Below are 25,021 nucleotides of genomic sequence, written 5' to 3' on the forward strand. Positions count from 1 at the left end.
ACTCGGGTCAGGGTTGGGAAACACTCGGGTCAGGGTTGGGAAACACTCGGGTCAGGGTCGCGACACACTCGGGTCAGGGTCGCGACACACTCGGGTCAGGGACGGGACACACTAGGGTCAGGGTCGGGACATACTAGGGTCAGGGTCGGGAAACACTAGGGTCAGGGTCGGGAAACACTAGGTTTGGGACACACTCGGTTCAGGGTCGGGACACACTAGAGTCAGTGTCAGGACACACTAGGGTCAGGGTCGGGTCACACTCGGGACACGCTCGGGTCAGGGTCGGGACACGCTCGGGTCCAGGTCGGGACACGCTCGGGTCAGGGTCGGGACACGCTCGGGTCAGGGTCGGGTCATGCTCGGGTCAGGGTCGGGACACGCTCGGGTCAGGGTCGGGATACGCTCGGGTCAGGGACGGGACACGCTCGGGTCAGTTTCGGGACACGCTCGGGTCAGGGTCGGGACACGCTCGGGTCAGGGTCGGGACACGCTCGGGTCAGGGTCGGGACACGCTCGGGTCAGGGTCGGGACACGCTCGGGTCAGGGTCGGGACACGCTCGGGACAGGGTCGGGACACGCTCGGGTCAGGTTCAGGAAACGCTCGGGTCAGGGTCGGGACACGCTCGGGTCAGGGTCGGGAAACGCTCGGGTCAGGGTCGGGAGACGCACGGGTCAGGGTCGGGACACGCTCGGGTCAGTGTCGGGATACTCTCGGGTCAGGGTCGGGACACACTCGGGTCGGGGTCGGGACACACTCGGGTCAGGGTCGGGACACACTCTGGTCAGGGTCGGGGCACACTCGGGTCAGGGTCGGGACACGCTCCGGTCAGGGTCGGGACAAGCTCGGGTCTGTGTCGGGACACGCTCGGGTCAGGGTCAGGACACTCTCGGGTCAGGGTCGGGACACACTCGGGTCAGGGTCGGGACACTCTCGGGTCAGGGTCCGGACACGCTCGGGTCAGGGTCGGGACACTCTCGGGCCGGGGCGGGATACTCTCGGGTCAGGGTCGGGACACACTCGGGTCGGGGTCGGGACACACTCGGGTCAGGGTCGGGACACACTCTGGTCAGGGTCGGGGCACACTCAGGTCAGGGTCGGGGCACACTTGGGTCAGGGTCGGGACACACTCGGGTGAGGGTCGGGACACACTCGGGTGAGGGTCGGGACACACTCGAGTCAGGGTTGGGACACACTCGGGTCAGGGTCGGGACTCACTCGGGTCAGGGTCGGGACACGCTCGGGTCAGGGTCGGGACACTCTCGGGTCAGAGTCGGGATACACTCGGGTCAGGGTCGGGACACTCTCGGGTCAGGGTCCGGACACGCTCGGGTCAGGGTCGGGACACACTCGGGCCGGGGCGGGACACGCTCGGGTCAGGGTCGGGACACGCTGCGGTCAGGGTCGGGACACGCTCGGGTCATGGTCGGGACACAATATGGTCAGGGTCAGGACACAGTAGGGTCAGGGTCAGGACACACTAGGGTCAAGGTCGGGACACACTCGGGTCAGGGTCGGGACACACTCGGGTCAGGGTCGGGACACACTCGGGTCAGGGTTGGGAAACACTCGGGTCAGGGTCGGGAAACACTCGGGTCAGGGTCGCGACACACTCGGGTCAGGGTCGCGATACACTCGGGTCAGGGACGGGACACACTAGGGTCAGGGTCGGGACACACTAGGGTCAGGGTCGGGAAACACTTGGGTCAGGGTCGGGAAACACTAGGTTTGGGACACACTCGTTTCAGGGTCGGGACACACTAGCGGCAGTGTCAGGACACACTAGGGTCAGGGTCGGGTCACACTCGGGACACGCTCGGGTCAGGGTCGGGACACGCTCGGGTCAAGGTCGGGACACGCTCGGGTCAGGGTCGGGACACGCTCGAGTCAGGGTCGAGTCACGCTCGGGTCATGGTCGGGACATGCTCGGGTCAGGGTCGGGATACGCTCGGGTCAGAGTCGGGACACGCTCGGGTCAGTTTCGGGACACGCTCGGGTCAGGGTCGGGACACGCTCGGGTCAGGGTCGGGACACGCTCGGGTCAGGGTCGGGACACGCTCGGGTCAGGGTCGGGACACGCTCGGGTCAGGGTCGGGACACGCTCGGGTCAGGGTCGGGACAAGCTCGGGACAGGGTCGGGACACGCTCGGGTCAGGTTCAGGAAACGCTCAGGTCAGGGTCGGGACACGCTCGGGTCAGGGTCGGGACACGCTCGGGTCAGGGTCGGGAGACGCTCGGGTCAGGGTCGGGACACGCTCGGGTCAGGGTCGGGTTACTCTCGGGTCAGGGTCGGGACACACTCGGGTCGGGGTCGGGACACACTCGGGTCAGGGTCGGGACACACTCTGGTCAGGGTCGGGGCACACTCGGGTCAGGGTCGGGACACGCTCCGGTCAGGGTCGGGACAAGCTCGGGTCTGTGTCGGGACACGCTCGGGTCAGGGTCGGGACACTCTCGGGTCAGGGTCGGGACACACTCGGGTCAGGGTCGGGACACTCTCGGGTCAGGGTCTGGAAAAGCTAGGGTCAGGATCAGGAAAACTAGGATCAGGGTCGGAACAAACTAGGGTCGGGCCAAACTAGGTGCAGGGTCGGGACATGCTCGGGACAGGATCGGGACACGCTCGGGTCAGGGTCGGGACACGCTCGGGTCAGGGTCGGGACACGCTCGGGTCAGGGTCGGGAAACACTAGGATCAGGGTCGGGAAACACTCGGGTTGGGACACACTCGGTTCAGGATCGGGACACACTATGGTCAGGGTCAGGACACACTAGGGTCAGGGTCAGGACACACTAGGGTCAAGGTCGGGACACACTCGGGTCAGGGTCGGGACACACTCGGGTCAAGGTCGGGACACACTCGGGTCAGGGGTGGGAAACACTCGGGTCAGGGTCGGGAAACACTCGGGTCAGGGTCGCGGCACACTCGGGTCAGGGTCGCGACACACTCGGGTCAGGGACGGGACACACTAGGGTCAGGGTCGGGACATACTAGGGTCAGGGTAGGGAAACACTAGGGTCAGGGTCGGGAAACACTAGGTTTGGGACACACTCGGTTCAGGGTCGGGACACACTAGGGTCAGTGTCAGGACACACTAGGGTCAGGGTCGGTCACACTCGGGACAAGCTCGGGTCAGGGTCGGGACACGCTCGGGACCAGGTCGGGACACGCTCGGGTCAGGGTCGGGACACGCTCGGGTCAGGGTCGGGTCACGCTCGGGTCAGGGTCGGGACACGCTCGGGTCAGGGTCGGGATACGCTCGGGTCAAGGTCGGGACACGCTCGGGTCAGTTTCGGGACACGTTCGGGTCAGGGTCGGGACACGCTCGGGTCAGGGTCGGGACACGCTCGGGTCAGGGTCGGGACACGCTCGGGTCAGGGTCGGGACACGCTAGGGTCAGGGTCGGGACACGCTTGGGTCAGGGTCGGGACACGCTCGGGTCAGGGTCGGGACACGCTCGGGACAGGGTCGGGACACGCTCGGGTCAGGGTCGGGACACGTTCGGGTCAGTGTCGGGAGACGCTCGGGTCAGGGTCGGGACACGCTCGGGTCAGGGTAGGGATACTCTCGGGTCAGGGTCAGGACACACTCGGGTCGGGGTCGGGACACACTCGGGTCAGGGTCGGGACACACTCTGGTCAGGGTCGGGGCACACTCGGGTCAGGGTCGGGGCACACTCGGGTCAGGGTCGCGGCACACTCGGGTGAGGGTCGGGACACACTCGGGTCAGGGTCGGGACACACTCGGGTCAGGGTCGGGACTCACTCGGGTCAGGGTCGGGACACGCTCGGGTCAGGGTCGGGACACGCTCGGGTCAGGGTCGGGACAAGCTCGGGTCAGGGTCGGGACACGCTCGGGTCAGGTGCTGGACACACTACGCTCAGGACACACTAGTGACAGAGTCGGGACACACTCTGGTCAGGGTCGGGGCACACTCGGGTCAGGGTCGGGACACGCTCGGGTCAGGGTCGGGACACGCTCGGGTCAGGGTCGGGACAAGCTCGGGTCAGGGTCGGGACACGCTCAGTTCAGGTTCTGGACACACTACGCTCAGGACACACTAGGGACAGAGTCGGGACACACTAGGGTCAGGGTCGGGACACGCTCGGTTCAGGGTCGGGACACGCTCGGGTCAGGGTCGGGACACACTAGGTACAGGGTCTGGAAAAACTAGGGTCAGGATCAGGAAAACTAGGATAAGGGTCGGAACAAACTAGGGTCGGGCCAAACTAGGTTCAGGGTCGGGACATGCTCGGGTCAGGGTCGGGACTCGCTCGGGTCAGGGTCGGGACACGCTCGGGTCAGGGTCGGGACACGCTCGGGTCAGGGTCGGGACACGCTCGGGACAGGGTCGGGACACGCTCGGGTCAGGGTCGGGACACGCTCGGGTCAGGGTCGGGACACGCTCGGGTCAGGGTCGGGACTCGCTCGGGTCAGGGTCGGGACACGCTCGGGTCAGGGTCGGGACACGCTCGGGTCAGGGCGGGACACGCTCGGGACAGGGCCGGGACACGCTCGGGTCAGGGTCGGGACACGCTCGGGTCAGGGTCGGGACATGCTCGGGTCAGGGTCGGGACACGCTCGGGTCAGGGTCGGGACTCGCTCGGGTCAGGGTCGGGACACGCTCGGGTCAGGGTCGGGACACGCTCGGGTCAGGGTCGGGACAAGCTCGGGACAGGGTCGGGACACGCTCGGGTCAGGGTCGGGACACGCTCTGGTCAGGGTCGGGACACGCTCGGGACAGGGCCGGGACACGCTCGGGTCAGGGTCGGGCCACGCTCGGGTCAGGGTCGGGACACGCTCGGGTCAAAGTCGGGACAGGCTCGGGTCAGGGTCGGGACTCGCTCGGGTCAGGGTCGGGACACGCTCGGGTCAGGGTCGGGACACGCTCGGGTCAGGGTCGGGACAAGCTCGGGACAGGGTCGGGACACGCTCGGGTCAGGGTCGGGACACGCTCGGGTCAGGGTCGGGACACGCTCGGGTCCGGGTCGGGACACGCTCGGGTCAGGGTCGGGACACGCTCGGGTCAGGATCGGGACACGCTCGGGATAGGGTCGGGACAAGCTCGGGTCAGGGTCGGGTCACGCTCGGGTCAGGGTCGGGACATGCTCGGGTCAGGTTCGGGACACTCTCGGGTCAGGGTCGGGACACGCTCTGGTCAGGGTCGGGACACGCTCGGGTCAGGGCCGTGACACGCTCGGGTCAGGGTCGGGACACGCTCGGGTAAGGGTCGGGACACGCTTGGGTCAGGGTCGGGACACGCCCGGGTCAGGGTCGGGACACTCTCGGGTCGGGTCGGGTCGGGACACGCTCGGGTCAGGGTCGGGACACGCTCGGGTCAGGGTCGGGACACGCTCGGGTCAGGTTCGGGACACGCTCGGGAAAGGGTCGGGACACGCTCGGGTCAGGGTCGGGACACGCTCCGGTCAGGGTCGGGACAAGCTCGGGTCTGTGTCGGGACATGCTCGGGTCAGGGTCGGGACACTCTCGGGTCAGGGTCGGGACACACTCGGGTCAGGGTCGGGACACTCTCGGGTCAGGGTCCGGACACGCTCGGGTCAGGGTCGGGGCACGCTCGGGTCAGGGTCGCGGCACACTCGGGTGAGGGTCGGGACACACTCGGGTCAGGGTCGGGACACACTCGGGTCAGGGTCGGGACTCACTCGGGTCAGGGTCGGGACACGCTCGGGTCAGGGTCGGGACACGCTCGGGTCAGGGTCGGGACAAGCTCGGGTCAGGGTCGGGACACGCTCGGGTCAGGTGCTGGACACACTACGCTCAGGACACACTAGTGACAGAGTCGGGACACACTCTGGTCAGGGTCGGGGCACACTCGGGTCAGGGTCGGGACACGCTCGGGTCAGGGTCGGGACACGCTCGGGTCAGGGTCGGGACAAGCTCGGGTCAGGGTCGGGACACGCTCAGTTCAGGTTCTGGACACACTACGCTCAGGACACACTAGGGACAGAGTCGGGACACACTAGGGTCAGGGTCGGGACACGCTCGGTTCAGGGTCGGGACACGCTCGGGTCAGGGTCGGGACACACTAGGTACAGGGTCTGGAAAAACAAGGGTCAGGATCAGGAAAACTAGGATAAGGGTCGGAACAAACTAGGGTCGGGCCAAACTAGGTTCAGGGTCGGGACATGCTCGGGTCAGGGTCGGGATTCGCTCGGGTCAGGGTCGGGACACGCTCGGGTCAGGGTCGGGACACGCTCGGGTCAGGGTCGGGACACACTCGGGTCAGGGTCGGGACACACTCTGGTCAGGGTCGGGAAACACTAGGATCAGGGTCGGGAAACACTCGGGTTGGGACACACTCGGTTCAGGATCGGGACACACTATGGTCAGGGTCAGGACACACTAGTGTCAGGGTCAGGACACACTAGGGTCAAGGTCGGGACACACTCGGGTCAGGGTCGGGACACACTCGGGTCAAGGTCGGGACACACTCGGGTCAGGGGTGGGAAACACTCGGGTCAGGGTCGGGAAACACTCGGGTCAGGGTCGCGGCACACTCGGGTCAGGGTCGCGACACACTCGGGTCAGGGACGGGACACACTAGGGTCAGGGTCGGGACATACTAGGGTCAGGGTAGGGAAACACTAGGGTCAGGGTCGGGAAACACTAGGTTTGGGACACACTCGGTTCAGGGTCGGGACACACTAGGGTCAGTGTCAGGACACACTAGGGTCAGGGTCGGTCACACTCGGGACAAGCTCGGGTCAGGGTCGGGACATGCTCGGGACCAGGTCGGGACACGCTCGGGTCAGGGTCGGGACACGCTCGGGTCAGGGTCGGGTCACGCTCGGGTCAGGGTCGGGACACGCTCGGGTCAGGGTCGGGATACGCTCGGGTCAAGGTCGGGACACGCTCGGGTCAGTTTCGGGACACGCTCGGGTCAGGGTCGGGACACGCTCGGGTCAGGGTCGGGACACGCTCGGGTCAGGGTCGGGACACGCTCGGGTCAGGGTCGGGACACGCTCGGGTCAGGGTCGGGACACGCTCGGGTCAGGGTCGGGACACGCTCGGGTCAGGGTCGGGACACGCTCGGGACAGGGTCGGGACACGCTCGGGTCAGGTTCAGGAAACGCTCGGCTCAGGGTCGGGACACGCTCGGGTCAGGGTCGGGACACGTTCGGGTCAGTGTCGGGAGACGCTCGGGTCAGGGTCGGGACACGCTCGGGTCAGGGTAGGGATACTCTCGGGTCAGGGTCGGGACACACTCGGGTCGGGGTCGGGACACACTCGGGTCAGGGTCGGGACACACTCTGGTCAGGGTCGGGGCACACTCGGGTCAGGGTCGGGGCACACTCGGGTCAGGGTCGCGGCACACTCGGGTGAGGGTCGGGACACACTCGGGTCAGGGTCGGGACACACTCGGGTCAGGGTCGGGACTCACTCGGGTCAGGGTCGGGACACGCTCGGGTCAGGGTCGGGACACGCTCGGGTCAGGGTCGGGACAAGCTCGGGTCAGGGTCGGGACACGCTCGGGTCAGGTGCTGGACACACTACGCTCAGGACACACTAGTGACAGAGTCGGGACACACTCTGGTCAGGGTCGGGGCACACTCGGGTCAGGGTCGGGACACGCTCGGGTCAGGGTCGGGACACGCTCGGGTCAGGGTCGGGACAAGCTCGGGTCAGGGTCGGGACACGCTCAGTTCAGGTTCTGGACACACTACGCTCAGGACACACTAGGGACAGAGTCGGGACACACTAGGGTCAGGGTCGGGACACGCTCGGTTCAGGGTCGGGACACGCTCGGGTCAGGGTCGGGACACACTAGGTACAGGGTCTGGAAAAACTAGGGTCAGGATCAGGAAAACTAGGATAAGGGTCGGAACAAACTAGGGTCGGGCCAAACTAGGTTCAGGGTCGGGACATGCTCGGGTCAGGGTCGGGACTCGCTCGGGTCAGGGTCGGGACACGCTCGGGTCAGGGTCGGGACACGCTCGGGTCAGGGTCGGGACACGCTCGGGACAGGGTCGGGACACGCTCGGGTCAGGGTCGGGACACGCTCGGGTCAGGGTCGGGACACGCTCGGGTCAGGGTCGGGACTCGCTCGGGTCAGGGTCGGGACACGCTCGGGTCAGGGTCGGGACACGCTCGGGTCAGGGCGGGACACGCTCGGGACAGGGCCGGGACACGCTCGGGTCAGGGTCGGGACACGCTCGGGTCAGGGTCGGGACACGCTCGGGTCAGGGTCGGGACACGCTCTGGTCAGGGTCGGGACACGCTCGGGACAGGGCCGGGACACGCTCGGGTCAGGGTCGGGCCACGCTCGGGTCAGGGTCGGGACACGCTCGGGTCAAAGTCGGGACAGGCTCGGGTCAGGGTCGGGACTCGCTCGGGTCAGGGTCGGGACACGCTCGGGTCAGGGTCGGGACACGCTCGGGTCAGGGTCGGGACAAGCTCGGGACAGGGTCGGGACACGCTCGGGTCAGGGTCGGGACACGCTCGGGTCAGGGTCGGGACACGCTCGGGTCCGGGTCGGGACACGCTCGGGTCAGGGTCGGGACACGCTCGGGTCAGGATCGGGACACGCTCGGGATAGGGTCGGGACAAGCTCGGGTCAGGGTCGGGTCACGCTCGGGTCAGGGTCGGGACATGCTCGGGTCAGGTTCGGGACACTCTCGGGTCAGGGTCGGGACACGCTCTGGTCAGGGTCGGGACACGCTCGGGTCAGGGCCGTGACACGCTCGGGTCAGGGTCGGGACACGCTCGGGTAAGGGTCGGGACACGCTTGGGTCAGGGTCGGGACACGCCCGGGTCAGGGTCGGGACACTCTCGGGTCGGGTCGGGTCGGGACACGCTCGGGTCAGGGTCGGGACACGCTCGGGTCAGGGTCGGGACACGCTCGGGTCAGGTTCGGGACACGCTCGGGAAAGGGTCGGGACACGCTCGGGTCAGGGTCGGGACACGCTCCGGTCAGGGTCGGGACAAGCTCGGGTCTGTGTCGGGACATGCTCGGGTCAGGGTCGGGACACTCTCGGGTCAGGGTCGGGACACACTCGGGTCAGGGTCGGGACACTCTCGGGTCAGGGTCCGGACACGCTCGGGTCAGGGTCGGGGCACGCTCGGGTCAGGGTCGCGGCACACTCGGGTGAGGGTCGGGACACACTCGGGTCAGGGTCGGGACACACTCGGGTCAGGGTCGGGACTCACTCGGGTCAGGGTCGGGACACGCTCGGGACACGCTCGGGTCAGGGTCGGGACAAGCTCGGGTCAGGGTCGGGACACGCTCGGGTCAGGTGCTGGACACACTACGCTCAGGACACACTAGTGACAGAGTCGGGACACACTCTGGTCAGGGTCGGGGCACACTCGGGTCAGGGTCGGGACACGCTCGGGTCAGGGTCGGGACACGCTCGGGTCAGGGTCGGGACAAGCTCGGGTCAGGGTCGGGACACGCTCAGTTCAGGTTCTGGACACACTACGCTCAGGACACACTAGGGACAGAGTCGGGACACACTAGGGTCAGGGTCGGGACACGCTCGGTTCAGGGTCGGGACACGCTCGGGTCAGGGTCGGGACACACTAGGTACAGGGTCTGGAAAAACAAGGGTCAGGATCAGGAAAACTAGGATAAGGGTCGGAACAAACTAGGGTCGGGCCAAACTAGGTTCAGGGTCGGGACATGCTCGGGTCAGGGTCGGGACTCGCTCGGGTCAGGGTCGGGACACGCTCGGGTCAGGGTCGGGACACGCTCGGGTCAGGGTCGGGACACGCTCGGGTCAGGGTCGGGACACACTCTGGTCAGGGTCGGGAAACACTAGGATCAGGGTCGGGAAACACTCGGGTTGGGACACACTCGGTTCAGGATCGGGACACACTATGGTCAGGGTCAGGACACACTAGGGTCAGGGTCAGGACACACTAGGGTCAAGGTCGGGACACACTCGGGTCAGGGTCGGGACACACTCGGGTCAAGGTCGGGACACACTCGGGTCAGGGGTGGGAAACACTCGGGTCAGGGTCGGGAAACACTCGGGTCAGGGTCGCGGCACACTCGGGTCAGGGTCGCGACACACTCGGGTCAGGGACGGGACACACTAGGGTCAGGGTCGGGACATACTAGGGTCAGGGTAGGGAAACACTAGGGTCAGGGTCGGGAAACACTAGGTTTGGGACACACTCGGTTCAGGGTCGGGACACACTAGGGTCAGTGTCAGGACACACTAGGGTCAGGGTCGGTCACACTCGGGACAAGCTCGGGTCAGGGTCGGGACATGCTCGGGACCAGGTCGGGACACGCTCGGGTCAGGGTCGGGACACGCTCGGGTCAGGGTCGGGTCACGCTCGGGTCAGGGTCGGGACACGCTCGGGTCAGGGTCGGGATACGCTCGGGTCAAGGTCGGGACACGCTCGGGTCAGTTTCGGGACACGCTCGGGTCAGGGTCGGGACACGCTCGGGTCAGGGTCGGGACACGCTCGGGTCAGGGTCGGGACACGCTCGGGTCAGGGTCGGGACACGCTCGGGTCAGGGTCGGGACACGCTCGGGTCAGGGTCGGGACACGCTCGGGTCAGGGTCGGGACACGCTCGGGACAGGGTCGGGACACGCTCGGGTCAGGTTCAGGAAACGCTCGGCTCAGGGTCGGGACACGCTCGGGTCAGGGTCGGGACACGTTCGGGTCAGTGTCGGGAGACGCTCGGGTCAGGGTCGGGACACGCTCGGGTCAGGGTAGGGATACTCTCGGGTCAGGGTCGGGACACACTCGGGTCGGGGTCGGGACACACTCGGGTCAGGGTCGGGACACACTCTGGTCAGGGTCGGGGCACACTCGGGTCAGGGTCGGGGCACACTCGGGTCAGGGTCGCGGCACACTTGGGTGAGGGTCGGGACACACTCGGGTCAGGGTCGGGACACACTCGGGTCAGGGTCGGGACTCACTCGGGTCAGGGTCGGGACACGCTCGGGTCAGGGTCGGGACACGCTCGGGTCAGGGTCGGGACAAGCTCGGGTCAGGGTCGGGACACGCTCGGGTCAGGTGCTGGACACACTACGCTCAGGACACACTAGTGACAGAGTCGGGACACACTCTGGTCAGGGTCGGGGCACACTCGGGTCAGGGTCGGGACACGCTCGGGTCAGGGTCGGGACACGCTCGGGTCAGGGTCGGGACAAGCTCGGGTCAGGGTCGGGACACGCTCAGTTCAGGTTCTGGACACACTACGCTCAGGACACACTAGGGACAGAGTCGGGACACACTAGGGTCAGGGTCGGGACACGCTCGGTTCAGGGTCGGGACACGCTCGGGTCAGGGTCGGGACACACTAGGTACAGGGTCTGGAAAAACTAGGGTCAGGATCAGGAAAACTAGGATAAGGGTCGGAACAAACTAGGGTCGGGCCAAACTAGGTTCAGGGTCGGGACATGCTCGGGTCAGGGTCGGGACTCGCTCGGGTCAGGGTCGGGACACGCTCGGGTCAGGGTCGGGACACGCTCGGGTCAGGGTCGGGACACGCTCGGGACAGGGTCGGGACACGCTCGGGTCAGGGTCGGGACACGCTCGGGTCAGGGTCGGGACACGCTCGGGTCAGGGTCGGGACTCGCTCGGGTCAGGGTCGGGACACGCTCGGGTCAGGGTCGGGACACGCTCGGGTCAGGGCGGGACACGCTCGGGACAGGGCCGGGACACGCTCGGGTCAGGGTCGGGACACGCTCGGGTCAGGGTCGGGACATGCTCGGGTCAGGGTCGGGACATGCTCGGGTCAGGGTCGGGACTCGCTCGGGTCAGGGTCGGGACACGCTCGGGTCAGGGTCGGGACACGCTCGGGTCAGGGTCGGGACAAGCTCGGGACAGGGTCGGGACACGCTCGGGTCAGGGTCGGGACACGCTCTGGTCAGGGTCGGGACACGCTCGGGACAGGGCCGGGACACGCTCGGGTCAGGGTCGGGACATGCTCGGGTCAGGGTCGGGACACGCTCGGGTCAAAGTCGGGACAGGCTCGGGTCAGGGTCGGGACTCGCTCGGGTCAGGGTCGGGACACGCTCGGGTCAGGGTCGGGACACGCTCGGGTCAGGGTCGGGACAAGCTCGGGACAGGGTCGGGACACGCTCGGGTCAGGGTCGGGACACGCTCGGGTCAGGGTCGGGACACGCTCGGGTCCGGGTCGGGACACGCTCGGGTCAGGGTCGGGACACGCTCGGGTCAGGATCGGGACACGCTCGGGATAGGGTCGGGACAAGCTCGGGTCAGGGTCGGGTCACGCTCGGGTCAGGGTCGGGACATGCTCGGGTCAGGTTCGGGACACTCTCGGGTCAGGGTCGGGACACGCCCTGGTCAGGGTCGGGACACGCTCGGGTCAGGGCCGTGACACGCTCGGGTCAGGGTCGGGACACGCTCGGGTAAGGGTCGGGACACGCTTGGGTCAGGGTCGGGACACGCCCGGGTCAGGGTCGGGACACTCTCGGGTCGGGTCGGGTCGGGACACGCTCGGGTCAGGGTCGGGACACGCTCGGGTCAGGGTCGGGACACGCTCGGGTCAGGTTCGGGACACGCTCGGGAAAGGGTCGGGACACGCTCGGGTCAGGGTCGGGACACGCTCCGGTCAGGGTCGGGACAAGCTCGGGTCTGTGTCGGGACATGCTCGGGTCAGGGTCGGGACACTCTCGGGTCAGGGTCGGGACACACTCGGGTCAGGGTCGGGACACTCTCGGGTCAGGGTCCGGACACGCTCGGGTCAGGGTCGGGACACGCTCGGGCCGGGGCGGGACACACTCGGGTCAGGGTCGGGACACGCTCGGGTCAGGGTCGGGACACGCTGCGGTCAGGGTCGGGACACGCTCGGGTCAGGGTCGGGACACGCTCGGGTCAGGGACACGCTCGGGTCAGGGTCGGGACACGCTCGGGTCAGGGTCGGGACACGCTCGGGTCAGGATCGGGACACGCTCGGGTCAGGGTCGGGACACGCTCGGGTCAGGGTCGGGACACGCTCGGGTCAGGGTCGGGAAACTCTAGGGTCAGGGTCGGGAAACACTAGGGTTGGGACACTCTCGGTTCAGGATCGGGACACACTATGGTCAGGGTCAGGACAAACTAGGGTCAGGGTCAGGACACACTAGGGTCAAGGTCGGGACACACTCGGGTCAGGGTCGGGACACACTCGGGTCAGGGTCGGGACACACTCGGGTCAGGGTTGGGAAACACTCGGGTCAGGGTCGGGAAACACTCGGGTCAGGGTCGCGACACGCTCGGGTCAGGGTCGGGACATACTAGGGTCAGGGTCGGGAAACACTAGGGTCAGGGTCGGGAAACACTAGGGTTGGGACACACTCGGTTCAGGGTCGGGACACACTAGGGTCAGTGTCAGGACACACGAGGGTCAGGCTCGGGTCACACTCGGGACACGCTCGGGTCAGGGTCGGGACACGCTCGGGTCCGGGTCGGGACACGCTCGGGTCAGGGTCGGGACACGCTCGGGTCAGGGTCGGGTCACGCTCGGGTCAGGGTCGGGATACGCTCGGGTCAGGGTCGGGACAGGCTCGGGTCAGGGTCGGGACACGCTCGGGTCAGGGTCGGGACACGCTCGGGTCAGGGTCGGGACACGCTCGGGTCAGGGTCGGGACACGCTCGGGTCAGGGTCGGGACACGCTCGGGTCAGGGTCGGGACACGCTCGGGACAGGGTCGGGACACGCTCGGGTCAGGGTCAGGAAACGCTCGGGTCAGGGTCGGGACACGCTCGGGTCAGGGTCGGGACACGCTCAGGTCAGGGTCGGGAGACGCTCGGGTCAGGGTCGGGACACGCTCGGGTCAGGGTCGGGACACTCTCGGGTCAGGGTCGGGACACGCTCGGGTCAGGGTCGGGACACGCTCGGGTCAGGGTCGGGACACGCTCTGGTCAGGGTCGGGGCACACTCGGGTCAGGGTCGGGACACACTCGGGTCAGGGTCGGGACACACTCGGGTGAGGGTCGGGACACACTCGGGTCAGGGTCGGGACACACTCGGGTCAGGTTCGGGACTCACTCGGGTCAGGGTCGGGACACGCTCGGGTCCGGGTCGGGACACGCTCGGGTCAGGGTCGGGACACGCTCGGGTCAGGGTCGGGACACGCTCGGGTCAGGGTCGGCACACCCTCGGGTCAGGGTCGGGACACACGAGGGACAGGGTCTGGAAAAACTAGGGTCAGGATCAGGAAAACTAGGATCAGGGTCGGAACAAACTAGGGTCGGGCCAAACTAGGTGCAGGGTCGGGACATGCTCGGGACAGGATCGGGACACGCTCGGGTCAGGGTCGGGACACTCTCGGGTCAGGGTCGGGACACACTCGGGTCAGGGTCGGGACACTCTCGGGTCAGGGTCTGGAAAAACTAGGGTCAGGATCAGGAAAACTAGGATCAGGGTCGGAACAAACTAAGGTCGGGCCAAACTAGGTGCAGGGTCGGGACATGCTCGGGACAGGATCGGGACACGCTCGGGTCAGGGTCGGGACACGCTCGGGTCAGGGTCGGGACATGCTCGGGTCAGGGTCGGGAAACACTAGGATCAGGGTCGGGAAACACTCGGGTTGGGACACACTCGGTTCAGGATCGGGACACACTATGGTCAGGGTCAGGACACACTAGGGTCAGGGTCAGGACACACTAGGGTCAAGGTCGGGACACACTCGGGTCAGGGTCGGGACACACTCGGGTCAAGGTCGGGACACACTCGGGTCAGGGTTTGGAAACACTCGGGTCAGGGTCGGGAAACACTCGGGTCAGGGTCGCGGTACACTCGGGTCAGGGTCGCGACACACTCGGGTCAGGGACGGGACACACTAGGGTCAGGGTCGGGACATACTAGGGTCAGGGTAGGGAAACACTTGGGTCAGGGTCGGGAAACACTAGGTTTGGGACACACTCGGTTCAGGGTCGGGACACACTAGGGTCAGTGTCAGGACACACTAGGGTCAGGTTCGGGTCACACTCGGGACAAGCTCGGGTCAGGGTCGGGACATGCTCGGGACCAGGTCGGGACACGCTCGGGTCAGGGTCGGGACACGCTCGGGTCAGGATCGGGTCACGCTCGGGTCAGGGTCGGGACACGCTCGGGTCAGGGTCGGGATACGCTCGGGTCAAGGTCGGGACACGCTCGGGTCAGTTTCGGGACACGCTCGGGTCAGGGTCGGGACACGCTCGGGTCAAGGTCGGGACACGCTCGGGTCAGGGTCGGGACACGCTCGGGTCAGGGTCGGGACACGCTCGGGTCAGGGTCGGGACACGCTCGGGTCAGGGTCGGGACACGCTCGGGTCAGGGTCGGGACACGCTCGGGACAGGGTCGGGACACGCTCGGGTCAGGTTCAGGAAACGCTCGGCTCAGGGTCGGGACACGCTCGGGTCAGGGTCGGGACACGTTCGGGTCAGGGTCGGGAGACGCTCGGGTCAGGGTCGGGACACGCTCGGGTCAGGGTCGGGATACTCTCGGGTCAGGGTCGGGACACACTCGGGTCGGGGTCGGGACACACTCGGGTCAGGGTCGGGACACACTCTGGTCAGGGTCGGGGCACACTCGGGTCAGGGTCGGGGCACACTCGGGTCAGGGTCGCGACACACTCGGGTGAGGGTCGGGACACACTCGGGTCAGGGTCGGGACACACTCGGGTCAGGGTCGGGACTCACTCGGGTCAGGGTCGGGACACGCTCGGGTCAGGGTCGGGACACGCTCGGGTCAGGGTCGGGACAAGCTCGGGTCAGGGTCGGGACACGCTCGGGTCAGGTCCTGGACACACTACGCTCAGGACACACTAGTGACAGAGTCGGGACACACTCTGGTCAGGGTCGGGGCACACTCGGGTCAGGGTCGGGACACGCTCGGGTCAGGGTCGGGACACGCTCGGGTCAGGGTCGGGACAAGCTCGGGTCAGGGTCGGGACACGCTCAGTTCAGGTTCTGGACACACTACGCTCAGGACACACTAGGGACAGAGTCGGGACACACTAGGGTCAGGGTCGGGACACGCTCGGTTCAGGGTCGGGACATGCTCGGGTCAGGGTCGGGACACACTAGGTACAGGGTCTGGAAAAACTAGGGTCAGGATCAGGAAAACTAGGATAAGGGTCGGAACAAACTAGGGTCGGGCCAAACTAGGTTCAGGGTCGGGACATGCTCGGGTCAGGGTCGGGACTCACTCGGGTCAGGGTCGGGACACGCTCGGGTCAGGGTCAGGACACGCTCGGGTCAGGGTCGGGACACGCTCGGGACAGGGTCGGGACACGCTCGGGTCAGGGTCGGGACACGCTCGGGTCAGGGTCGGGACACGCTCGGTCAGGGTCGGGACTCGCTCGGGTCAGGGTCGGGACACGCTCGGGTCAGGGTCGGGACACGCTCGGGTCAGGGCGGGACACGCTCGGGACAGAGCCGGGACACGCTCGGGTCAGGGTCGGGACACGCTCGGGTCAGGGTCGGGACACGCTCGGGTCAGGGTCGGGACACGCTCGGGTCAGGGTCGGGACTCGCTCGGGTCAGGGTCGGGACACGCTCGGGTCAGGGTCGGGACACGCTCGGGTCAGGGTCGGGACAAGCTCGGGACAGGGTCGGGACACGCTCGGGTCAGGGTCGGGACACGCTCGGGTCAGGGTCGGGACACGCTCGGGACAGGGCCGGGACACGCTCGGGTCAGGGTCGGGACACGCTCGGGTCAGGGTCGGGACACGCTCGGGTCAAAGTCGGGACAGGCTCGGGTCAGGGTCGGGACTCGCTCGGGTCAGGGTCGGGACACGCTCGGGTCAGGGTCGGGACACGCTCGGGTCAGGGCCGGGACAAGCTCGGGACAGGGTCGGGACACGCTCGGGTCCGGGTCGGGACACGCTCGGGTCAGGGTCGGGACACGCTCGGGTCAGGGTCGGGACACGCTCGGGTCAGGGTCGGGACACGCTCGGGATAGGGTCGGGACAAGCTCGGGTCAGGGTCGGGACACGCTCGGGTCAGGGTCGGGACATGCTCGGGTCAGGTTCGGGACACTCTCGGGTCAGGGTCGGGACACGCTCTGGTCAGGGTCGGGACACGCTCGGGTCAGGGCCGTGACACGCTCGGGTCAGGGTCGGGACACGCTCGGGTAAGGGTCGGGACACGCTTGGGTCAGGGTCGGGACACGCTCGGGTCAGGGTCGGGACACGCTCCGGTCAGGGTCGGGACAAGCTCGGGTCTGTGTCGGGACACGCTCGGGTCAGGGTCGGGACACTCTCGGGTCAGGGTCGGGACACACTCGGGTCAGGGTCGGGACACTCTCGGGTCAGGGTCCGGACATGCTCGGGTCAGGGTCGGGACACGCTCGGGCCGGGGCGGGACACACTCGGGTCAGGGTCGGGACACGCTCGGGTCAGGGTCGGGACACGCTGCGGTCAGGGTCGGGACACGCTCGGGTCAGGGTCGGGACACGCTCGGGTCAGGGACACGCTCGGGTCAGGGTCGGGACACGCTCGGGTCAGGGTCGGGACACGCTCGGGTCAGGGTCGGGACACGCTCGGGTCAGGGTCGGGACACGCTCGGGTCAGGGTCGGGAAACTCTCGGGTCAGGGTCGGGAAACACTAGGGTTGGGACACTCTCGGTTCAGGATCGGGACACACTATGGTCAGGGTCAGGACACACTAGGGTCAGGGTCAGGACACACTAGGGTCAAGGTCGGGACACACTCGGGTCAGGGTCGGGACATACTAGGGTCAGGGTCGGGAAACACTAGGGTCAGGGTCGGGAAACACTAGGGTTGGGACACACTCGGTTCAGGGTCGGGACACACTAGGGTCAGGGTCGGGACACACTCGGGTCAGGGTTGGGAAACACTCGGGTCAGGGTCGGGAAACACTCGGGTCAGGGTCGCGACACGCTCGGGTCAGGGTCGGGACACGCTCGGGTGAGGGTCGGGACACACTCGGGTCAGGGTCGGGACACACTCGGGTCAGGTTCGGGACTCACTCGGGTCAGGGTCGGGACACGCTCGGGTCCGGGTCGGGACACGCTCGGGTCAGGGTCGGGACACGCTCGGGTCAGGGTCGGGACACGCTCGGGTCAGGGTCGGCACACGCTCGGGTCAGGGTCGGGACACACGAGGGACAGGGTCTGGAAAAACTAGGGTCAGGATCAGGAAAACTAGGATCAGGGTCGGAACAAACTAGGGTCGGGCCAAACTAGGTGCAGGGTCGGGACATGCTCGGGACAGGCTCGGGACACGCTCGGGTCAGGGTCGGGACACGCTCGGGTCAGGGTCGGGACACGCTCGGGTCAGGGTCGGGAAACACTAGGGTCAGGGTCGGGAAACACTAGGGTTGGGACACACTCGGTTCAGGATCGGGACACACTATGGTCAGGGTCAGGACACACTAGGGTCAGGGTCAGGACACTCTCAGGTCAGGGTCGGGACACACTCGGGTCAGGGTCGGGACACACTCGGGTCAGGGTCGGGACACACTCAGGTCAGGGTTGGGAAACACTCGGGTCAGGGTCGGGAAACACTCGGGTCAGGGTCGCGACACACTCGGGTCAGGGTCGCGACACACTCGGGTCAGGGACGGGACACACTAGGGTCAGGGTCGGGACATACTAGGGTCAGGGTCGGGACACACACTGGTCAGGGTCGGGACACACTTGGGTCAGTGTCAGGACACACTAGGGTCAGGGTCGGGTCACACTCGGGACACGCTCGGGTCAGGGTCGGGACACGCTCGGGTCCAGGTCGGGACACGCTCGGGTCAGGGTCGGGACACGCTCGGGTCAGGGTCGGGTCACGCTCGGGACAGGGTCGGGACACGCTCGGGTCAGGGTTGGGATACGCTCGGGTCAGGGTCGGGACACGCTCGGGTCAGTTTCGGGACACGCTCGGGTCAGGGTCGGGACACGCTCGGGTCAGGGTCGGGACACGCTCGGGTCAGGGTCGGGACACGCTCGGGACAGGGTCGGGACACGCTCGGGTCAGGTTCAGGAAACGCTCGGGTCAGGGTCGGGACACGCTCGGGTCAGGGTCGGGACACGCTCGGGTCAGGGTCGGGAGACGCTCGGGTCAGGGTCGGGACACGCTCGGGTCAGGGTCGGGATACTCTCGGGTCAGGGTCGGGACACACTCGGGTCGGGGTCGGGAAACACTCGGGTCAGGGTCGGGACACACTCTGGTCAGGGTCGGGGCACACTCGGGTCAGGGTCTGGGCACACTGTGGTCAGGGTCGGGACACACTCGGGTGAGGGTCGGGACACACTCGGGTCAGGGATGGGACACACTCGGGTCGGGGTCGGGACTCACTCGGGTCAGGGTCGGGACACGCTCGGGTCAGGGTCGGGACACGCTCAGGTCAGGGTCGGGACAAGCTCGGGTCAGGGTCGGGACACGCTCGGTTCAGGTCCTGGACACACTACGCTCAGGACACACTAGGGACAGAGTCGGGACACACTCTGGTCAGGGTCGGGGCACACTCGGGTCAGGGTCGGGACACGCTCGGGTCAGGGTCGGGACACGCTCGGGTCAGGGTCGGGACACGCCCGGGTCAGGGTCGGGACACTCTCGGGTCGGGTCGGGACACGCTCGGGTCAGGGTCGGGACACGCTCGGGTCAGGGTCGGCACACGCTCGGGTCAGGTTCGGGACACGCTCGAGAAAGGGTCGGGACACGCTCGGGTCAGGGTCGGGAAACGCTCCGGTCAGGGTCGGGACAAGCTCGGGTCTGTGTCGGGACACGCTCGGGTCAGGGTCGGGACACTCTCAGATCAGGGTCGGGACACACTCGGGTCAGGGTCGGGACACTCTCGGGTCAGGGTCCGGACACGCTCGGGTCAGGGTCGGGACACACTCGGGCCGGGGCGGGACACACTCTGGTCAGGGTCGGGACACGCTCGGGTCAGGGTCGGGACACGCTGCGGTCAGGGTCGGGACACGCTCGGGTCAGGGTCGGGACACGCTATGGTCAGGGTCAGGACACACTTGGGTCAGGGTCAGGACACACTAGGGTCAAGGTCGGGACACACTCGGGTCAGGGTCGGGACACACTCGGGTCAGGGTCGGGACACACTCGGGTCAGGGTTGGGAAACACTCGGGTCAGGGTTGGGAAACACTCGGGTCAGGGTCGCGACACACTCGGGTCAGGGTCGCGACACACTCGGGTCAGGGACGGGACACACTAGGGTCAGGGTCGGGACATACTAGGGTCAGGGTCGGGAAACACTAGGGTCAGGGTCGGGAAACACTAGGTTTGGGACACACTCGGTTCAGGGTCGGGACACACTAGGGTCAGTGTCAGGACACACTAGGGTCAGGGTCGGGTCACACTCGGGACACGCTCGGGTCAGGGTCGGGACACGCTCGGGTCCAGGTCGGGACACGCTCGGGTCAGGGTCGGGACACGCTCGGGTCAGGGTCGGGTCATGCTCGGGTCAGGGTCGGGACACGCTCGGGTCAGGGTCGGGATACGCTCGGGTCAGGGACGGGACACGCTCGGGTCAGTTTCGGGACACGCTCGGGTCAGGGTCGGGACACGCTCGGGTCAGGGTCGGGACACGCTCGGGTCAGGGTCGGGACACGCTCGGGTCAGGGTCGGGACACGCTCGGGTCAGGGTCGGGACACGCTCGGGACAGGGTCGGGACACGCTCGGGTCAGGTTCAGGAAACGCTCGGGTCAGGGTCGGGACACGCTCGGGTCAGGGTCGGGAAACGCTCGGGTCAGGGTCGGGAGACGCACGGGTCAGGGTCGGGACACGCTCGGGTCAGTGTCGGGATACTCTCGGGTCAGGGTCGGGACACACTCGGGTCGGGGTCGGGACACACTCGGGTCAGGGTCGGGACACACTCTGGTCAGGGTCGGGGCACACTCGGGTCAGGGTCGGGACACGCTCCGGTCAGGGTCGGGACAAGCTCGGGTCTGTGTCGGGACACGCTCGGGTCAGGGTCGGGACACTCTCGGGTCAGGGTCGGGACACACTCGGGTCAGGGTCGGGACACTCTCGGGTCAGGGTCCGGACACGCTCGGGTCAGGGTCGGGACACTCTCGGGCCGGGGCGGGATACTCTCGGGTCAGGGTCGGGACACACTCGGGTCGGGGTCGGGACACACTCGGGTCAGGGTCGGGACACACTCTGGTCAGGGTCGGGGCACACTCGGGTCAGGGTCGGGGCACACTTGGGTCAGGGTCGGGACACACTCGGGTGAGGGTCGGGACACACTCGGGTGAGGGTCGGGACACACTCGAGTCAGGGTTGGGACACACTCGGGTCAGGGTCGGGACTCACTCGGGTCAGGGTCGGGACACGCTCGGGTCAGGGTCGGGACACGCTCGGGTCAGGGTCGGGACAAGCTCGGGTCAGGGTCGGGACACGCTCGGGTCATGTCCTGGACACACTACGCTCAGGACACACTAGGGACAGAGTCGGGACACACTCTGGTAAGGGTCGGGGCACACTCGGGTCAGGGTCGGGACACGCTCGGGTCACGGTCGGGACACGCTCGGGTCAGGGTCGGGACAAGCTCGGGTCAGGGTCGGGACACGCTCGGTTCAGGTTCTGGACAGACTACGCTCAGGACACACTAGGGACAGAGTCGGGACACACTAGGGTCAGGGTCGGGACACGCTCGGTTCAGGGTCGGGACACGCTCGGGTCAGGGTCGGGACACACTAGGGACAGGGTCTGGAAAAACTAGGGTCAGGATCAGGAAAACTAGGATCAGGGTCGGAACAAACTAGGGTCGGGCCAAACTAGGTTCAGGGTCGGGACAGGCTCGGGACAGGCTCGGGACACGCTCGGGTCAGGGTCGGGACACGCTCGGGTCAGGGTCGGGACACGCTCGGGTCAGGGTCGGGACAAGCTCGGGTCAGGGTCGGGACACGCTCGGGTCAGGGTCGGGACACTCTCGGGTCAGGGTCGGGACACACTCGGGTCAGGGTCGGGACACACTCGGGTCAGGGTCGGGACACACACTGGTCAGGGTCGGGACACACTCGGGTCAGGGTGGGGACACGCTCGGGTCAGGGTCGGGACACGCTCGGGTCAGGGTCGGGACACGCTCGGGTCAGGGTCGGGACACGCTCGGGTCAGGGTCGGGACTCGCTCGGGTCAGGGTCGGGACACGCTCGGGTCAGGGTCGGGACACGCTCGGGTCAGGGTCGGGACACGCTCGGGACAGGGTCGGGACACGCTCGGGTCAGGGTCGGGACACGCTCGGGTCAGGGTCGGGACACGCTCGGGTCAGGGTCGGGACTCGCTCGGGTCAGGGTCGGGACACGCTCGGGTCAGGGTCGGGACACGCTCGGGTCAGGGCGGGACACGCTCGGGACAGGGCCGGGACACGCTCGGGTAAGGGTCGGGACACGCTCGGGTCAGGGTCGGGACACGCTCGGGTCAGGGTCGGGACACGCTCGGGTCAGGGTCGGGACTCGCTCGGGTCAGGGTCGGGACACGCTCGGGTCAGGGTCGGGACACGCTCGGGTCAGAGTCGGGACAAGCTCGGGTCAGGGTCGGGACACGCTCGGGACAGGGCCGGGACACGCTCGGGTCAGGTTCGGGACACGCTTGGGTCAGGGTCGGGACACGTTCGGGCCAATGTCGGGACTCGCTCGGGTCAGGGTCGGGACACGCTCGGGTCAGGGTCGGGACACGCTCGGGTCAGGGTCGGGACAAGCTCGGGACAGGGTCGGGACACGCTCGGGTCAGGGTCGGGACACGCTCGGGTCAGGGTCGGGACACGCTCGGGTCCGGGTCGGGACACGCTCGGGTCAGGGTCGGGACACGCTCGCGTCAGGGTCGGGACACGCTCGGGTCAGGGTCGGGACACGCTCGGGACAGGGTCGGGACAAGCTCGGGTCAGGGTCGGGACACGCTCGGGTCAGGGTCGGGACACGCTCGGGTCAGGTTCGGGACACTCTCGGGTCAGGGTCCGGACACGCTCTGGTCAGGGTCGGGACACGCTCGGGTCAGGTTCGGGACACTCTCATGTCACGGTCCGGACACGCTCTGGTCAGGGTCGGGACACGCTCGGGTCAGGGTCGTGACACGCTCGGGTCAGGGTCGGGACACGCTCGGGTCAGGGTCGGGACACGCTCGGGTCAGGGTCGGGACACGCTCGGGTCAGGGTCGGGACACGCTCGGGTCAGGGTCGGGACACGCTCGGGTCAGGGTCGGGACACGCCCGTGTCAGGGTCGGGACACTCTCGGGTCGGGTCGGGACACGCTCGGGTCAGGGTCGGGACACGCTCGGGTCAGGGCCGGGACATGCTCGGGTCAGGTTCGGGACACGCTCGGGAAAGGGTCGGGACACGCTCGGGTCAGGGTCGGGACACGCTCCGGTCAGGGTCGGGACAAGCTCGGGTCTGTGTCGGGTCACGCTCGGGTCAGGGTCGGGACACTCTCGGGTCAGGGTCGGGACACACTCGGGTCAGGGTCGGGACACTCTCGGGTCAGGGTCCGGACACGCTCGGGTCAGGGTCGGGACACACTCGGGCCGGGGCGGGACACACTCTGGTCAGGGTCGGGACACGCTCGGGCCAGGGTCGGGACACGCTGCGGTCAGGGTCGGGACACGCTCGGGTCAGGGTCGGGACACACTATGGTCAGGGTCAGGACACACTAGGGTCAGGGTCAGGACACACTAGTGTCAAGGTCGGGACACACTCGGGTAAGGGTCGGGACACACTCGGGTCAGGGTCGGGACACACTCGGGTCAGGGTTGGGAAACACTTGGGTCAGGGTCGGGAAACACTCGGGTCAGGGTCGCGACATACTCGGGTCAGGGTCGCGACACACTCGGGTCAGGGACGGGACATACTAGGGTCAGGGTCAGGAAACACTCGGGTCAGGGTCGCGACACACTCGGGTCAGGGTCGCGACACACTCGGGTCAGGGACGGGACATACTAGGGTCAGGGTCGGGACACACTCGGGTCAGGGTCGGGACACACTCGGGTCAGGGTCGGGACACACTCGGGTCAGGGTCGGGACACACTCGGGTCAGGGTTGGGAAACACTCGGGTCAGGGTCGGGAAACACTCGGGTCAGGGTCGCGACACACTCGGGTCAGGGTCGCGACACACTAGGGTCAGGGTCGGGACATACGAGGGTCAGGGTCGGGAAACACTAGGGTCAGGGTCGGGAAACACTAGGTTTGGGACACACTCGGTTCAGGGTCGGGACACACTAGGGTCAGTGTCAGGACACACTAGGGTCAGGGTCGGGTCACACTCGGGACACGCTCGGGTCAGGGTCGGGACACGCTCGGGTCCAGGTCGGGACAGGCTCGGGTCAGGGTCGGGACACGCTCGGGTCAGGGTCGGGTCACGCTCGGGTCATGGTCGGGACACGCTCGGGTCAGGGTCGGGATACGCTCGGGTCAGGGTCGGGACACGCTCGGGTCAGTTTCGGGACACGCTCGGGTCAGGGTCGGGATACGCTCGGTTCAGGGTCGGGACACGCTCGGGTCAGGGTCGGGACAAGCTCGGGACAGGGTCGGGACACGCTCGGGTCAGGGTCGGGACACGCTCGAGTCAGGGTCGGGACACGCTCGGGTCCGGGTCGGGACACGCTCGGGTCAGGGTCGGGACACGCTCGGGTCAGGGTCGGGACACGCTCGGGTCAGGGTCGGGACACGCTCGGGACAGGGTCGGGACAAGCTCGGGTCAGGGTCGGGACACGCTCGGTTCAGGGTCGGGACAAGCTCGGGTCAGGTTCGGGACACTCTCGGGTCAGGGTCCGGACACGCTCTGGTCAGGGTCGGGACACGCCCGGGTCAGGTTCGGGACACGCTCGGGAAAGGGTCGGGACACGCTCGGGTCAGGGTCGGGACACGCTCCGGTCAGCGTCGTGACACGCTCGGGTCAGGGTCGGGACACGCTCGGGTCAGGGTCGGGACACGCTCGGGTCAGGGTCGGGACACGCTCGGGACAGGGTCGGGACACGCTCGGGTCAGGTTCAGGAAACGCTCGGGTCAGGGTCGGGACACGCTCGGGTCAGGGTCGGGAAACGCTCGGGTCAGGGTCGGGAGACGCACGGGTCAGGGTCGGGACACGCTCGGGTCAGTGTCGGGATACTCTCGGGTCAGGGTCGGGACACACTCGGGTCGGGGTCGG

This window comes from Somniosus microcephalus, chromosome 8 (genome assembly GCF_052327205.1).
Source record: "Somniosus microcephalus isolate GS21.2 chromosome 8, FLI_Smic_1.0, whole genome shotgun sequence".
NCBI classification, from domain to species: domain Eukaryota; kingdom Metazoa; phylum Chordata; class Chondrichthyes; order Squaliformes; family Somniosidae; genus Somniosus; species Somniosus microcephalus.